The sequence below is a fragment of the Chaetodon trifascialis genome, chromosome 1 (assembly GCF_039877785.1).
Source record: "Chaetodon trifascialis isolate fChaTrf1 chromosome 1, fChaTrf1.hap1, whole genome shotgun sequence".
In the NCBI taxonomy this organism is placed as follows: Eukaryota; Metazoa; Chordata; class Actinopteri; order Chaetodontiformes; family Chaetodontidae; genus Chaetodon; species Chaetodon trifascialis.
Window position 1 is genome coordinate 16,827,949 of NC_092056.1, and position 18,985 is coordinate 16,846,933.

Here is an 18,985-nt window from a genome sequence, read left to right on the forward strand (position 1 = left end):
GACTGAAAGAAAGGCCAGCTTAACATTGTAGCAGCTTGGCAACCAAGCACTAAAAGAGGGGGTATAAAAATGAAAAAAAGCCCTGTGTTTTCCCTAGAGCCTCCTCTTCCCTCCATCTCTGACCCCCGTCTCTCTACCCTCTCTCTGTCTCCCTGATTCTCTCCTCTAAGCTGGCTGATGGCGGTGGGGTCGGGGACCCTGGCTGAGTGGAACTCATTACAGACTCCCTTCATTTCCATTCTGAGTGGGGCCTGTAGAGAGAGCGCGCACCAGGGCATTGAGGTGCACTCGCACAGGGAGCAGGGCGAACACATTGAGCAAGACACCACTTATGAAGAGTGACGGCCAACAGAAACAGCCTTTAATACTCCCACAGAGGAATAAGAAGAGAGAGGGAAGGAAGGGACAGGGCGGGCTAGCACGCCAACCGCAGGGAGGGGGAAGAAGGGAGAGACGGTGAGGAGGGAAAGAGCAAGGCAAGAAAATAGTGAGACAAGGCAGGGAGCAGGGCAAGCTGTGGGGCTGACACAACAAGAAGGCTCATTTAATAAACATGAGCTGGAGCCCAGTGCAATCGAGTGCTACAACCGAAAGCTTATGCAGATGAGAGCCGACCTAATGACTAAATGGAGTGGATAGAGAAAAGAAAAGAAAAGAAAAGAAAAGGGAGGAGGGAGGGAGGGATTAAAGAGGGAATGGAAGGCAGAGGCGAGGGAGTAGTGTTTAAGTGTCTGTGATGGAGTGTAAACAGAGGAGTCTCTCCGCTGCGTAGTGAAAGAATTTGTTAAACACAGAGAAGGAGGAGAACTAAGACGAGCACAGCTTTGTCCATCACGCAGCCACGCACGGTAATACCAGAAAACCAAGGGCAACCTAGCGAGGGTCCAGCTTGTATGGCCTTGCATAACCTCATCGCGAGAGGACGTGTTTGCATGTGAAGTGCATTGTGGCTAAATATTGTTTCCATGGTAATGTCTGGTATTTCTTTTTAAGCTAATACGTTTGTGATGGAGAAATTCCCCATCTCACATACGACTTCAACTTGAGTGAAAATGGAAGGCGGCAAACCACTAGACAAACACTGATACTCTATCATTTGTTTAAGCGCCTCATCAGCCACAAATCAACAAACATCAGGCTAATTTGCACCAATTACAGGGCAGCATTTGTGCATCAGTGCGTTCCATTACAGATAAGGGGCCCAGAGCTTTAAGAAAGCAGGAGGTTTAAAGGCATATGCAAAGGAGAGCTTTTTGATGGTGTGTGTGCAGGAGATGGGTCCGGGCTTTTGGAGGAAGAAAGCTGTTTACCTGGAACAGAGGATTATGGGACAACTCCCTGTGGCATGTTGGAAGCTGTGGGGGTCTGGGAGGGCTGGGCCTCAAATCAGTTTAGGGAACAGTCACACCTCTCAAAGTCGCTCACTGCCACTGTCTCCTCTTTTTTTTGTCTGTCTGCCTCTGCCTTTCTCACGCACATACACACACAAACACCCACACACACTCTTCATCACCCCAAAATATTTATCCACTCTCCATTCGCTTTTTGCAAAAGGTTTTTAAGTTGCAGTGAGTTTCCAAACTTAATCCGACACTATTTCATTTTCGCCCTGCAGAAGTCATTCTTTTTGCTTTTTTTCCTCATTGCAAAAAAGATGACTCAAAAGTCACAGTTTTGAAATCTATAGAGTAAACATGCAGAAAATACCTTAAATATTGTATGTAGATTGTCAATTCATATTAAGTTAGTGTGGAGTTGCAGTGTTTTTTTGTTCCTGCAAACTTTACAAAGCTACTCATTGCTATAGGCAAATAAGGTAAACGTAAACTCGTCAGTTTAAAGACGGACAAACAAAAATTCAAAATGATCTCAAAGTATACCTCCCATGAGAATCTACCGGGCGAATGTGTCTGCGTTGTCCCGCTATCATGGGGTTTGTTTCCTGCCCAGTTCTGCTGTGATATGATAACAACAGCAAACAAATTTGAGATAAGGGGGAGATAAGTATCCTTATGATGTCACTGAAGGCTTTGTCTTCATAACATCAGTGACAGCTTTGTCCTCCCCGGTATGTCGAGGGGCAATGCTGCAGTGAGATCAGAGAGAGGAGGAGAGCTGTGGGTGGACGCCAAATAGAACACTCCTACTCTAAAGTGGGACAGTCTGTTGGCAGCATGAAGTCTGTGTGTTTGTGTGTAAGCGTGTAATACAATTGATTCTTTTCCCGTGTATAAAATGTTTGCATCCCCTCACTTCTTCTGCTTCCCATCCAGAGAGAGTGGGTGGATTATTCTTTGTGTGTGTGTGTCTATTTGTGTTATCGTGAGCTGGCGTGCGTGTGTCTCTCAGTGTGAGTGGGAGTAAGAGTGTATGTGCCACACTGAGTTTAATTAGCCTGCGTGGTGCTCGCGGGGCTGTGGTCAGACAGGGCTGGTGGAGTGGTGAATGGGAGCAGGTGGCCTCTGCTACTTGGGGGAGTCAGGGTCCAGCCTCTAGAGTGGATCTCCCCCACCATCCCCTCACCCATCCACACAGCCTTGGCCTTGACTGCTGGGGACAGAGGGCTTACCTGCATGCCTCTTTGAGCCCGAGGAAGGCTGGTGGATGGTAATCACTAATCGCTAACATGCTGTCTTTTTGCCTGCCTGGCCTATTCGCCCCACAACAGGGAGGGTGAAGCCTTTAGAAGAGGGGATTCTCTGTCTTAGAAGTAAGTCAAACTGGGAAAAACAGGGCTCTGCTATACTGCCACAGCAGGGGCTCTGGAAGAAGACCAGGTCAAGAGCTGATAGAAATATTGTGGCTCAGAGAAAGAACAAGGGAGAGAAGGACACAGGGTAGTGAGTGCCAGGTGGCAGCAGTGGCATGTCTGTGCCACCTGTCCTAGGGAATATGAACCCTTCTCGATCCTCCTGTTCCCCCAGTGTGGGATGACACTGGCTCCCTGTCTGCCTGGCTGGCTCGCTGGCTGTCAGCCTGTCCATCTATCTGTCTGGCCGTCTGTCAGCCTCACTGCTAGTCAGTCAGTCAGTCAGTCAGTCAGTCTCCCATTTTTGTCAGCTTGTCTGTTAGCCCATTAAACTAGACAGTCGAAAACAGCCTGCTAGCACCACCTGTATTCATCATCCCCTCTCCACTTAAATGTTTACCTCTACCCATCTATTTGTATCTATCTGAGCCTCGTTATCCTCTTGGTTTATTGCCATCTTTGTTGCTACCTCCCTCACTGTGTTACAGATACATCTCCCCTTCCCTCACTGCAGTTCCTTTGCTCTTTCACTAACTCTTCTTCCTTTCCTTTCTTCCTTACCCGCTTCCTAACCCGTTCAGCCAAACCAAACACACTAACAGGCTTCAGCTATCCACAAGCTAACATGGCAAGCAGTCATTTCAATTACAGTAACCACACATGCACATCCTGACACACATATACATGCTCACACCAACACACATACACAAAGACAAACCGGCACAGTGCGATGGAAAACAATACCTCCAGCAAAACACAAAGATACAAGAGCTTGTTTCATTCACTGCCAGCTACAATCAACTTCAAACAGGTCCTCCTCATGCTTAATATGCACAGTCTCCACTCTGCAGTCTATTAGAAAGGAAATGACTCTTACAAAACACTGTGACTGGATTGAAAAACGTCTATGAAGACATAGAGGTTGTGCTGGGGGTAACGTTTCCTGACACCTAGCTTGGCAGTAGAAAGCAGTTAGCACTGCTAGCATAGCCCGAAGCCTCGACTCTGCTGGTGTGTGGAGTACAAAGTGATGTTTGAAAATGCGCGAAGACACAGGAGAATGCACGCCCGCGTGCAAGCACGAATGCACATAAACAATCCGTCAAACACATGCAGACACACACTAGAACACACATACACGCACAGAGGACAGTAGAAACTCCTCCTGCCAGCCCTGCACCATCTGTCTCTCTGTCTGTGCTTCACAGCCGTGCCCAAACAGGGCCCCAGCAGAGTCAGTGTGAAATTAGCTGCCTTTGTGGGGCTTTTTCTGCTTGTACATGTCTGTTTGGGTGTACCAGCATGCCTGGTTTAGATGCGTATTTTAGAACATATTTGCTGTCAGACTGTCAAGAGGTAACCCACGTTGGAGGGCCACTGCGAGTGTTTGTGTAAGAGAGGTGAAGGGACCAAGAAAATCTACGGTCTGATCTAATAGCTATTTCCCCTGACCTCTGACCTCTGAACAGCCACACTGACCTTAGCCTCTAAACACTCCACCTACACCAGCCTGCAAGTGAGGTGTGTGTATCTGTGTCTGTTTACATACTATTGTCTGGCCAGTCACTCGCTGGAAGCCTATCTGGCCCCAGTCGGCCATATCGTGCTCCCAGGGTGCTCTTTGATATTCACTCAGCACTCTGACCTTTCATGACCTTTGACCTGACCTTGTAACCCCAGGCTTTTGAGAGCTCTGTCCTCCTCCTCTCTGCCTACTAATATGTGATAAATCATGTCTGCTTTGATACCATTTTAAAATGCACATACACACACACACACACACACACACACACACACACACACACACACACCCTCCCCCCACACCCCCAACTCACACACACAACAATTATCCCACTGCGACATCATCACCCCACACACCTCGCATTAATGAGCCCAGAGGTTAAAGGTTGCTGACATTCCTCTCACGCATCTGTCTGAACACTAGTGCATGGCCCACACACACACACACACACACACACACACACACACACACACACACACACACACACACACACACACACACACACACACACACACATACCTACAAACAATAAAAGAGACTTGCTCGCAGGTGAACAGCTATTGATGTACCCCCATAGGCCCTTTAAAGTCTGACAGAGAGAGTCAAATCGTTGTATCAAGCTTGGAATAAAGATGTAAAAGAAGATTTTATGACACAGACAAAAGAGCTAATAAAGTATATTTAGAGTTTCAGAGTTGAAAACGTCCAGAGGCTGATTCAGTGTGTGGTCTGAGGCTTGTACAGGGCAGTCAGGACTTGCTAGCCAGACTGATGAAGAACGCTGCTGTCTTGCTTCAGATAATCATTGTATTCTTCTCTGCTGCAGAGTCTTGGCTAGGAGACAAACTGTCTGGCAAACAGACAGCTTTACGGCACAGAGCTCAATCAAACTGTCTCCCTCACCAACGGTAAACACACACACAACACACAAACACTCATACAAGCAAGTCTTACACACTTAGGCGCACAAACTCACATGCACACTGATGAAACAAGCCTAGAGCCAGCAGAGCCTAACCCAGATTGATAACACCAAACAAATCAGTCTGTCGATTCCCCCCACTGCTTACAGGAACATAGCTTTATCAACAATGACATTTTGATTGTTGCATACTTTACTTACCTAATTAATTTAGAAGTGTTCTAATTCAAATACCATTAACATTGTACACTGCTTGATTTCAGCCATTATTCCTGCATAGATGAGCAGGAAAGTCAGCAGTCATGACAAAAGGAAGGAACCCTTGGCTCCACTGTGCCAAGCACCCTCTGCTGGACGGATGAGGTACACCACCTCACTCTATGGTCCACTGTGTTTGTCTCAGCAATTGGTTACTGGTGAGGAAATTGGCAACAGTCAAACTCAAAGCTGTTAGGCTCTGCTGCCCTCGTAAGACACTCAATCCTCTCTCTAAGGAGAGGTGGGCTCCTCACTAACAACACAAAAGAGGAATAATGCAGGAAAAAGGGCTGAGCCAGTCCACTGTGTATTGAGTATACAGTATAGAGTGTGTGTGTGTGTGTGTGTGTGTGTGTGTGTGTGTGTGTGTGTGTGTGTGTGTGTGTGTGTGTGTGTGTGTGTGTGTGTGTGTGTGTGTGCAGTGATGTGAGGACAGCCTAGCTTCTTTGCTGGCCAGTGAGAAATTGAATGACTAAAGGAAATGGGAAAGAACAGACTTTACATTCAGATAACAACACTGTATGTGTGAGGGGCAGAGAGTTAGTGATGGGGAGGTATTTTCAATGCATATATGTATGTGTGTGTCCAGGTATGTGTGTTTACTGTCTTTTCCCCTCTGATGGCTGACCCCTCACCTCCACCACCACCTCTGGACCCTGCAACAATTGCCCCTTTGAGGCCCAGGGCCCCTGAGGGTGTGTGTGTGTGGTTGCGGTGGAAGACCAGTCATGGCAGTCTGATCCTGAGCTGAGCTAACAGGATTAGAGGAGCCAGGGCTAAGAGGGGAGGAGTCCCCCCCATCTCTGTCTCTTGGGGATCAGAAATGACACTCGGCCTCAGCAGATGCCCTTAGAGCTGTAGACAGCTAACTGGCAATGCAGATTCAAAGTTGGGAGCGAGAGAGTAATGGCAGACCTGCCCATTTTCCTCTGAATCCTCGGAGGAGCAGTGAAAATCTTGAATATGCAAGAAAAGCACACACACAAGTCTTTTTTTTTTCCTGCTGCCAAGGCCCCCTTTAGGAGGGCACTATTCTGAACTCCAAGTGCTCCCAGTGGCCAACAGTGGAAGACTGTGTATACTGGAAAAAAGTGAAAACTGTGCCTTTGCATGAATAGTAAAGAAGTTGTTAAAAAATGTGATGAATGAATCTCTTGGGTAGAGGTTGGTTAAAAGTGATTAAGATCTGCAGAGCTCATGGAGGATGAATCTGATGCATTTGACGAGCTAAAACCAAATCAAACCACTACAGACCAGTTTACATGTGGCTCTAATGACGGCTGGCTAAATCACATTGGTTTAATGAATTTAGGGAGTCTCTAATCAAATCTGTGTGATCTGGTAACAAGACTGACATCCGTGTGTGTGTGCGTGTGTGTGTGCGTGTGATTACGGATGTGAGTGCATATTGATAACAAGGGGAAATAAATCCACATGGAGCCGGGCGCGGCTGAGAAATTCTGTCTGTGCGTCTGATGCACAATGAAACAGGGTGTCAGGGTTTTCTACAATGTAATAAGCATGAAGACATCAAAGTGTTGGGGGGTGGGATGGGGATGGGGGGGTGAAGAAGGAGAGCGAGGGAAAGAAAAGCGAGGACTTGCTTGTATGCATGTGGATGAGAGTGCATGCATGCATTCATGATTGCACATCTGGCAGCCCAAAGAGTGAGGTTCCACAGTGACCCCATTTAGCTCTCCATAATATACTCACACTCTCATTACCACCCAGTTGTGTGTGTGTGTGTGTGTGTGTGTGTGTGTGTGTGTGTGTGTGTGTGTGTGTGTGTGTGTGTGTGTTATCCTAGCTGCTTCTCCCATTATGCTGTGTTTAAACATGAGAGAGCTCTTTGAGACAAGAGAGAGCTGCATGAGGGGATCAAACAGCCACACATACACAAACACAGTGGAGTTCACACACACATGCTACAGCGTGCTTATACACACACACAACCTCACACACAGACACACACACACAGTTTACGGAGGCACAAAAAATGCAATACACCCCCCTGCCCCACTGCTCTGATTAATAAAGGTCAATTAGCAATTATAATTTCCATATTTAATCAGTCCCCTGTGGTGTCGCTCTGTGGCCTGAGCTTTGACAACTGCCCCCCCCCGATCTGCTGCTCTTGCTCTCCTTCTCTTTCTTGATGTCACGCTCCGCTCATCCCATCTCCTACGTCATTAACATCTGAGCATCCCTCGCTTCTCCACCTCCTGCACTCCCAGCCCCTCCCTTCATACGTGTCATCCCTCTATCCTCCCCTCCCCCTCTCCCTGTCTTTCCTCCCTTCGTCTCCCTCTCTCTCTCCCTCTCCCTCTCTGACGAATGCCTCCCCTCATTAATCTTGATGTTTTTCCTCTTGCTGTGTTCTTCCACAGGCCTTCAAACCTCTCGCTAATTGCAATTAATCACCGAGGGAAACAGATGCTGGGAACAAAGGCAACCTGGGGGGGCCATGAGTCTCTACATGTGTATCTATGTGTGTGAGTGGGTATCAGTGCGCACGTATGTGTCCACATATGTGTACAACAGGGTGGGGGTTTGATGAAGCTGTCAGTCAGGGTGACACAAAAGTTGTGTGCCTGCAGGGCTCTGACACCACCCCTGGGCTGTGTGTGGGGGGGTTGTCAGGAGGACTGTGCATGCATGCGTAAATATGGGTGATTTTTACGTGTTCTACGCTCTGATGTGTGGCTGTGATGTGTAGTCCAACTTGCATTCTACCTGTGTGATGCTCATCTGTCATTTCTGAGTGAAGACCGCCACAAAAGCTACAGGCAACAGTATTATTAAAAAGCAAACACCATGAAAATTACAATTCAACATGTTCCTTCCTTCTCTTTCTGATGTTTACTTGAACATTGTGATTACTGAACTCCGGGCGGTGTTATTTTATTTCACCTGCAGAGAATAATCACAGTCTCTTTCTTTCCTTCCTATCTTCCTTTTTCCTCTCTCTCCCTCCCTCCTTCAGATGTCTGTCATCACTACTGGGCCTTCTGTTTTGAGAATCCACACAGACAAGTACACAATTAGGGAGAGTGGAGAGAGAGGTTTAGTGTGTGTGTGTGTGTGTGTGTGTGTGTGTGTGTGTGTGTGTGTGTGTGTGTGTGTGAGAGAGAGAGAGAGAGAACGAGACAGAGAGAGAGAGAGAGAGAGAGAGAGAGAGAGAGAGAGAGAGAGAGAGGGAGGGAGGGGGGCAATATTATCCATCACAGCTATCTGCATCACTTATCAGCCACAAGGAGGCAGAGAGAAAAGACTCCTGGAGAACACAGACACTCAAAACAAAATGGAGAAGAAATGAAAAAAACAAAAAAAACAAGTAATATTTTCCACCGGTTACACACATGCAATGTACAATGCATGCGCACACACACGCACCTAAGGAGCATAGACTCAAGCTACACTGCTCAAACCAGACATGAGCGTTGAAAAACCCATCAAATAATCAGTGGGAGACGATACGGGGAAAAGATGCGAGGCTCTGCTATGTTTTAACACAAGCCTGTTGTGCTCCAAATCCACTCCAGCAACGCAGCAGAGTGTCCAACACAATAGACTCCAGCTCCACTGCAGATAACAGACTGCAGAACAGCTTCTTTTCTCCCATCACTAGGAGAGGATCATTCTAAGTAGCTTTGAGCCCCTGCATATGGGGCATCAGAGGGACAATAATGAAATCAAGCTGATCTGATATGTTCTCTGGGATTAACACAATACGGTGACCCCTACATAACCCCGGGCACGCACCATCAGCCTCAGAATGCAAGATCTGAGAGACAGCAGGGCTAAAAGAGGGAGGAACGGGATGGAGGGGAGTGTAAGATGGAGGGATGGGAAGGGAGGTAGCGTTAAGAGTGTGGCACCTCATAAATAGCTAAGAAGATGTGAAGCAGGTGCTGTATTAATGCTCCAGGAGGTGTGGGCCTACCCCATGCACCCTTTCTCGCCGTCACATAATCACAACAGAGCATAAATCCTACAATGTATCACTGGCTCATCTAGAGGGATACAAAGAAAAGAGGAAAATGACAAATGCTGTATAAAAATAAGCACATACCGTCGGATAATGAGGAACAGAAAAGGTCTATGTATGTATTTCTTTCTTTATGTATACATGAGTGTCAATGAGTCATTGATAATGACAGCGCAGTATACACAGCTAGGCCCTGCACCTCTGTTCTGCAGCAGCTTCATCTGTCACTGCTGCTGTCACACTTCAAAGCCCAAAGCATATTGAGCTGTTTTTCATTTCTAGTAAAAGTAGAGTGGGAGGAAATCTTTACTGAAAGCCTGGAGGAAGCTCTATTAAGTCTCTACTGTTCTTTACCCGACAATCCTACGACTTCAAGAAATGACAAAGCCTTCCTTCCAAAACACAACACCCACCACCACCACCCCCCGCCCCTCACACACACACACACACACACACACACACACACACACACACACACACACACACACACACACACACACACACACACACACACACAGTCCCTTGACAATTCCTTCCCAGCAGGCTCCACTCAGCCTTTATTCATTTTTTATATATCACCTCCTGAGAGTCTATTGCTCGGCACGCAGCAATCGCTGCACTTAACCCATTATGCTAGGTAACGCTCCCCAGAACGGTCGCTCCCTCCCCGGGATAAATTATTAACTTCCTCCACATCCTGCCATTTATCACTGAGCCCCATCGAGCAGAACAGGAGAACCATTGCTCATATCCATGGCAACAAGGGCCCATTTATGCAGCAGTTGGATGCTGCTGATGATGAGGGGAGAGATGAGGAAGAAAGAAGACAAGTAATACCTGCTTTTATCCTATTGTTAGCATCACACTCTTCTCTTTGCACTTGTTTTTCTCTTCCTCCTCTTCTGCTATTGCTATTACAACCTCTACGTGCACCCCTTGCCTCATCCTTGCTTGCTCCTCTCGCCTTCCCCACGCCACCCAGCCCTCTCCTCAAGTCTGAAATGGCAGCAGTATGGGTAATTAGATCAGAGCTTTTCTCTTGTCTCCATGGAGATGAATCATACAGTCAGGGTGACAGTCTGAGCTTTAGCACTACGCTGTAACCTAATCAGAACGTTTGAACCCCAGCCAGAGCGCCAACATAACCTAATAATACCAACATGAACCTGCAGTGACCTGCATCCCTGCGCACAGCACTGCACACAGACAGGGGTGACGAGCAGGTCTGGTTAAACACACCAGGTCACATCCCAGGATATGCTTGTGTGTCTCAGTGTGTGTGTGTGTGTGTGTGCATGAGTGAATGTCTGAGCTTCAGAGGAGAGAGGCCTCACAGGTGTCCTAATTCATGAGCAATTGCAGCTCATGAATAATTAAACACAAAATGCAAATGTGCTCCTTTGATCATTTACATTCATGTCTAACAGCATTAATTAATCAAACAAACCTTTTCTTTATCCCCCGTGGAATAGCAAAGAAAAAACACCAGCAGTCACAGCGCACAAATACACACGAGTACACACACACACGAGTACACACACACGCACGCACGCACGCACGCGCACACACACAAACACACACACACACACACACACACACACACACACACACACACACACACACACACACACACACACACACACACACACACACACACACACACAGCAAACAAGTTTACTAATCACACCATTTAGCCACATCTGAAGAAACAAAATTCTGGTATGCTGAGCAAGTTAGCATGACTCAACCTTGGACCAAGCTGACGGTGAAGGTGACTTAGTATCTCTTCATGTGAGATTACTCTAATCTCCTCTAGTAGCTACACCCACTGTATGCTAATGCAGTTTGCACAAAAAACACAGAGCGATGTAAGTATTAAGCTCTGTGTTGAGCGATGACCAGGTGTGTGTCTGTGATAGTAAGAGAACGCTGTGTTGTTGTTTTCCGTCTCACCAGCAGATACAGGTCGAACTGCACCGTCTGCTGCTACAAGCACACATAGACGCAGTCAGGCTAACTCACACAGCATGATGCACAATGCAAAGAGAGTTCGGCCATGATTCTGCTGTCAGAGTGTGAGACAGATGGTTTAATGGCTCTGATGGATAACACAACCGCACAAGGAAACACAAATACACACAGGCTGGTCAGGATTTCACAGGCTTTTTGATATGCTCACTCTGAGAGATAGACCTTATAAAAAGCCACTCTTCAGCTGACCCCTTGTTTATAGCAACAGTATCATACACAGAGGGAAAGCTCATAAAGAATGAAACAGATCTGCCTCCCTCTTCCTCCCTATCTGTCCAGATCTGTCTCTCGTTTTTTTCTCATTTAGCGGTCTCCTCCTTCACTTAACCTGCCGCCTAGCCAACCCAACTCCTCTCTTTCCCTGAATAAGTCTGTTTGTATGCAGCACACACTTGTAGGGGCCTTGCACAAACACAGACTCTGATACATACACAGCCAAACTCCTGTGACTCCCTGCCAGCTCCACTCCCCTCCTGTCACACCCTTCTGTCATCAATTTCTCCTCAGTAACAGAGAGAGGCACGTCTGACTTATGGAGGATATCAATATCTCAGACATAAAGGGGGGAGGAGGGAGGGGTGCACACCTCGGGCTTCTTTCAGGACACATCGTAAAGTTAAATGATAGTTGAAGGGGACGAGAGACAGAGGGGAAAGCAGGGAGAGAGAGACAGAGGAAGGAAAAGTCAGCGCTGGCTGTTGTTAACGTAATGGCAGTTGGCCATAAATAACCGAGATACAGATCTACAGCATGTGTGTGACGTTTGTGGGTGAGGTATGTCTTTGTGTCTGTGGACGTAGCATTAACAAGGTTAAAAAGGACTGAATGGCTGACTGAGACATCACCTGCTGTATACAGTACGTGTGCATTTGACAATTTAACGGGAGAGCGGGGTCGACAATGTGTTTCATCCAGTGGCTGATCCCATCAGGGGATTTATGCTAACTGCCAGTGGCTGAAGTGTCTAACACTGTGCTGTAAATAGCTGTCCATCTCCACCGACATTGCCAAACTGTCCATAAACCTGTCACTTACGACAGTTGCAGTCACACAGAACAGGACAGGCCAGGCAGCCATTAAACTATCAGCTTACACTAAAAAGGGAGGCGCATGTGTGTGTTAATATGTATGCTGAAGGTTGGAGGGGTCGTGGGGGGGGGGGTTCTGCTGCAGGTATTTGTGTGTCTACTCGGGTGCAGGAGGAGAGCGGTGCGAGGGCAGGGCGCTGTGTCTGTAAATATTCATGAGACCGTTAAAGGGTACAGGTTGACACCAGTTGAGATTCTCTGCGGTTATTGTAAACAGATATATCGCACAATGGTTAGGCCTTTGACTGACACACACACACACACTCAGCTGCACAGACACAGTTGTTGACACACACACATACACAGAGAGGTGCTTCAGAATGAGGTCAAGGAGTCAGTGTTGAACTGAGGAGAGGATCAATAGAGCTGTGAGTGTTTGTGCACCTCTTGCCTCCCTCCCACATTTTCTGTGCCTTTTTGAAATCTCTCCATCCATCTCTTTCTCCCTCGTGTTCCTCATAAAGAAAACCACCACAACTAGCACGCAAACAGCAGAGCAGCAGCCATTACAATATAGGTACAGTATATGTTAAAGTCCGTAAAATCCCACAAATGCACGGAAATGCAGGCACTTGAGCATGCGGGCACATCAAAACCAAAAAGGGCAGGTGCTGAGCTGAAAGTGAGCAAATCACAAAATAAACAGCTCACACACTGCAGGGCTCCAATGTCCACTTACATAATAATAAGTAATAATGTGCGAGCTGTTTGTTGATTTCGTGACTTGTCGGCTATATGCCATCTCTGCTGTGTGGTATATCTGTAAGCACTGTATGAGTGTGTCTGGACGTGTCCCAGAGGCTTTGTTCATTCTACTGTGGGAGATCTATGACTGGTGACTCTAACTCACTGGCACCCCACTAGCTCTAGCCCGGATGTGATAGGCAGATGAAAAGAGAACAAGGCAGTGACAGAACGACAAGCAGAGGAGAGGCAGAGAGAACATGTAAAGGACAAAATGCTTTCTTCCCTGGTTGGGAGCATCTCATTTTTTCTCATTAGGGGAACTCATCTGAGCTCAGAAGATAAAAGGAGGACTGATAGCCGGTATTTTTTCTCTCACACCATCTCTCCTCTCCCTCTTTTCTCCCACTGTGCACATGCCACCTAATTAATTACACCCTACCATCGCTTTGCTACAACAACCACTGCCGGCTAATTAACAGCACGCCTCAATCATGACCCCACTTCAAGGGTTCTGGATGTGTTTGTGTGAGTTAGAGGGATGGAGAAGGAGGAGGAGGAGGAGGAGGGAAAGTATATGTGTGATATGCAGTGGAGAGAAAGAAAAAAAACAGCAGGAGAGAGAAAGGGAGAGGAAGAGGTGGGACAGACAGGCTGAAGAAGGCAAATGGATGAAATGTAACTATCAAGAAGTGAAAAAAAAGGGGGAATACAGACACGAATGCTTTGATGTGACAGACAGATGCTCAGGAGATGAGAGGAGGGACGGGGCCAGGAGATAGATGGAAATACTACTCTCCACACCCAGCTGGACTCTATCAGACGGCTGGAGCCAGAGAGGCTGGTGGGGAGTCCCAGCTATGGGGTGTTTCACCCCGGACACGTCACTCCCAATCCCCCATGAGTCTGCCTGAGCCTGGCCAGACCTCAGTGCTGCTGTAGCCTGCCGCGCCAGGCTCCATGGTTCCAACTGCCCCAAATACACTCATACTGATCGTATCAGAGAGAAAACAGGAGTGAGGCAGGAGCTACGAAAACACACATAGGCTGCACAAGCTGAAAACCACGTACACCACATGTAAGAATTGAGAGAGAGAAATGAAGAGCAAGAGAGGCAAAGAGGGAGGGGGACTATAATTTGTTTAGTGTGTGCGATTGCATTAGCGTTAGGGTCATAATATTCTTCACCCACATCACACACACACACAGAACTGAAGCCCAGTGGGGCAATCATAACATTAATAGTGCTTGACTGGGACTAGACAGACATATACTCACAGAGACACTCAAACACACACATGTGGTTCCAGTGTTTCTGCTCAATAGTTTATGTGGAGAACAAGGACAGAAGGGCGGGGAATAAGAAGATGAGATGAAAAAGAGAAAAGGGGATTCTCTCTAGATTGTAACCAATAATCACCTAAAAATCAATCACACGAGTACTTAATTAATATTGTTAAGACATTAAGAAGAACCAGGTAACTAATTACTACAGCAAATGTATGCACGGATGAAAAGTCAATTTGAATTAACATTTCGTGCATCTAGGTAGACAACCAAAAAAAAAAAAAGGTTTTTGCTGCCCTTGGCACAAAAGACAAAATCCTCATATTTCATTTTGCAAAATAAAAAGATCCGTATAATTACTCTGCTTTAGGTGACCGCTGGTACCAGGAAGGAGAAAAATAAGGTCAAGGAAGCTAAAAGAAGTAATATTAAGAAATATTTCTGTCAGGTAATTAGAAATTTTTTCTGCATTTAGTGACTGATCACATGGGGGATTTTAAATAGCTTCGAAAGACCTGATTAGATGGGATAAGTCAATATACATCACTGCTTTAAAGATGTAATATTTGCACACGAAGGTGGTCTAAGGAAAGTGTTGATGAGGACAGAAGAGAGTTGGTTGATTATCACAGTGTTATTAGCATTTTGTTCTGTTCCACCACCAGAAAATGGTGTTGACATAATAAATTTATATAACCCCTTAAATATCTACTGAAACTGGTTTTTCAAATATCTGTTGAATATCTGTTGTTGTTCAGTTTTCCTTTTTCCAAATGCCATAATATAACCATGATAAGAAAAAAATTACATCTATAAGCTGTCACTGGAATAGCATGAATGGAAATTAAAATGAAAAAATAGGACAACAGAGAGTCGAAACAAAGAGTGAGAGTGAAACAGAATGTACTTGTAATGGGCCAACAGCGGAGTAGAGAGGCCATGTTCGCTGTCAGCCATTAACATGGGCAGGACTAAATTATTCACCGCACTCTGTCACCTTACACAAGCCTGGGCTAACTCAGACTAAAGAGGGATGTGTGTGCGCATGTGTACGTCAATGTGTGTGTGTGTGTGTGTGTGTGTGAGTGTGCATGTGAATGAACAGTGGCTCAGGAGGAGGCACAGAAGGATTCCTTTAAAGAAGGGGCTCAGTATTGCCATCCTGTGGCTCGAGCAAGTAAGATACTGTCTACAAACCCTTATTAGGAGCCACACATGCAGACACACGCTCACACACACACAAGAATATGGGCTTGAGTCCGAAATGAGTCCGAAAAAAAAAAATGCATGCAAATACGATACAAGCTTTAACCTTTAGATGCCCGTTGAGTGTAATGTGCACAACAAGCACACACATAAACATAAACATACGAGGATATAACACGGTGCGCAGACACAAACAGACAAGGAGGAACAGAGAACTGTTTTGTGTAGAGGAAGCTGATTTCCATGCAGCCTGCTGGTTTACTATGGAACAGGAGAGGCTGGTTAGCAGGAGCAGCTGGGCAAACAATACAACCTCACCTGGAGTCATTTACATGGATTGTGTGTGTGTGTGTGTGTGTGTGTGTGTGTGTGTGTGTGTGTGTGTGTGTGTGTGTGTGTGTGTGTGTGTGTGTGTGAGAGTGTGTCTGAGAGAGAGAGAGAGTGTGTGTGTGTGTGTGTGTGTGTGTGTGTGTGTGTGTGTGTGTGTGTGTGTGTGTGTGTGTGTGAGAGTGTGTCTGAGAGAGAGAGAGAGAGAGAGAGAGAGAGAGAGAGAGAGAGAGCATGTGTGTGTGTGTGTGTGTGTGTGTGTGTGTGTGTGTGTGTGTGTGTGTGTGTGTGTGTGTGGTTGTTGAGAGGGGTGTCTCCTGTTGCTGCTCTTCTTCATCGTGTTCCTGAAAGTGCCATTGGCAAGGAAACCAGAGAGAGAGAGAGACATGAGAGAGACAAGTCAAGGAGCACGGTTTTGGGTAAGAGCAAGACGAAATGGGGAAGAAAAGGCAGACAAATGAGAGAGGAAAAATAAAAGCAGAGGACCCTGGAAGAGAGTGGTGGGTGGGTGGGTGGGTGGGTGGGTGGGGGATGGTTGGAGGGAGATGGAGGAGGGAGTTAACAGAGAGGAGGCAAAGAGCATGTGACAGTGCGACCCATGCCTCCCACTGACAAGCTTTATTACAGTCCCACCTGCAGTGAGACAGCAAAAAGCACTTAGCCTCAGCCAAGTCGCCTGATAGTGGAGGACAGTTTGGGAGGGAGGGAAGGAGAGAGAGATCGAAGAGCAGGAAGAAAGGAGGGAGAGAGGGCGGAGGTGGAGACAGGGAGGCTGGGTGGGAGGAAGGGATGATTGAAGTCACAGGGTTGCAGAAATGGAGGGAAAGAAAAGGAGATAAGAAGAAGGAAAAGAGAGGGTGAAATACATGAACATAAGGAAAAAACAAAAGGAATGAATGAATCAAATATTGCTCAGTTGTTCAGCTAACAGCATTGATAAAACATTACCATCATCATTCAAACATTTCCCTCTCTATAAAACATCCTCACTTTCACTTCACCCAAATATGAATTGATCTCAACTCTATGGTTCTTTTGAGGCTGTTTGTTGTGGTGTTGTATTGCATTGTAAGATTTTCTTATTTGTGCCCATGTGCTGTCAATAAAGAGAGACGGATACAAACACACACACAACACAGCCTGCTGCCAGCTGTGCGAGTGTGCAGACAGTCGGGCTTAATCCTGCTCGAACACCTGTTTCCTGGTGAAACTGAGGTCAGAGGTCAGAGTCTGGAGGTCTCTCAGTAAGTGGTCATCTTTTTCAGGGCTACCACTCAAAGTGTCTGTAAGCTGACCTCACTGCTCTACACTGAGCCTTAACCTCACATCGGGGGGGGGGCCTCACGAAGGCCTAAATATAACTTCTCCCTAGACCAAAGGAGTTGAGGTTTACATATATGCTGTATGATGCAGCCATTAATAACATAACGCTCAGATGCTTTTCGCTGTCATCATTTAGTGCAACTCGTGCAGTCCATGAGAAGGGAATAATTAAGGGGATGAAATGAAGAGAGATTTATTACTTCCTGATAGGCGACAGCTCACATCTATTAGCACCCCAGCCCACTGATGTATCTGCTCATGAGCTAAGGCCAAGTAATGACGTGCTCTGCTGGCTGTGAATCTATAGGTCTCTCCCTAAGTCTACTCTTTCCGGCTCCCAGGCTCTGAATGGAAAACCACAGTCACTAAATCAAACCCATCCGGAGGGAAGACGAGAGAGTGAGACAGTGAGTGAGGGGGAGAGAGGAGGTTAACAGCCTGTTTCTCAGCCTTTCAGAGAGAGGAATGTGTTGGAAAGGGTACAAATCAACCAAAAGTGACTGCACAATAAGGTCAGTGTGATCAGAGGAGAATCCCAACTCAAACGCAAGACACACACAAACACACATACACAGAAACAAACACATTAAGCGCACACATGCAAACACAGTGAGTGATTGAGTCGGGGCATAACCCCGTGCCCACCCTGTGAGTGGCTAATAACCGTGGCTCAGTGCCAAACCCACTGTCTCCTGACTAATTCCCCCCATGCCCGCCAGGACTGGCGCCATACTGCAGAACAGAGCTCTGTTTCTCAAAAATCCTGTGATCATTACATTACTGAATCACTCGAATAGATGGATGAAAAAACAGCCACACAGGCCATCCTGCTCACTTAACCCCCCGAAGAAAAGATATAATGGAACAGACAATGGAAACAGTGTGAATTAATATATTTGTTTGTTGAGACTGTGTCCCCTCACTTAACACACACACACACACACGCACACACACACACTTCAACGCCCACTCTGCTGGGCTGGAAAAAGAGGGCAGTGAGGTGGCGCTCTGCCAAGTGTGGTGCTGCCAAGAGATTCGGTATACCCTGGTCTCCAGTGGCATTTTAATCACACACACACACACACACACACACACACACACACACACACACACACACACACACACACACACACACACACACACTTCCATCTGCTGTGCTTCATGGGAGCCATGGCAAGCTTGTCGCTGTCATTCGAAGTTAGCCCACCCTCCTGCCATCCCTACTGAGGGGGACAAAAGAAAAGAAGAAAAGAAAGAGAGTGGGGGGGGGGGGAAGCAGTGGCATTCCTCTCCATGCCTCCTCTGTCACCCTCTGATCTCTCTCTCCAAACACATCCCCTGTCGTCTCTCCATTCAGTGTCCTTGTCCTCCATACCTTCCATCTACACCTCCCTGCACACCTTGCTCCTATCACCCCTCAGCTCTTTTCTTTATGTGCACCACTACTCTCTTCCCTCCACCTGCTAATCTGTTCTCTGGACATGCGGTACAAAGATGGGCAGCTCTAACCACCCTCTTATGGGCGGGCTGTCATTTAATGTGCGTGTGTTCAATGTATGTGTTCTTGCAGCATGGCTGTCAGCGGGCTGAACCTGACTGC

General features: G+C 46.8%; 2 protein-coding genes across 4 annotated transcripts in view; both read right to left on the reverse strand.

Annotated features, from left to right (window-relative positions):
* The window catches only part of cox4i1 (cytochrome c oxidase subunit 4I1), a 110,936-nt gene extending 104,878 nt beyond the window's left edge, over window positions 1–6,058 (reverse strand). The window contains exon 1 of one of the 2 annotated variants that reach the window (XM_070960899.1): window positions 6,055–6,058. The gene's annotated coding sequence lies outside the window, so the exon portion shown is untranslated. Of the gene's footprint in view, window positions 1–6,051 lie in introns of both variants that reach the window. The other variant, XM_070960890.1, reaches the window with a different exon arrangement.
* gse1b (Gse1 coiled-coil protein b) overlaps window positions 1–18,985 on the reverse strand; it is a 168,269-nt gene that overhangs the window by 93,827 nt on the left and 55,457 nt on the right. The window lies entirely within an intron of this gene.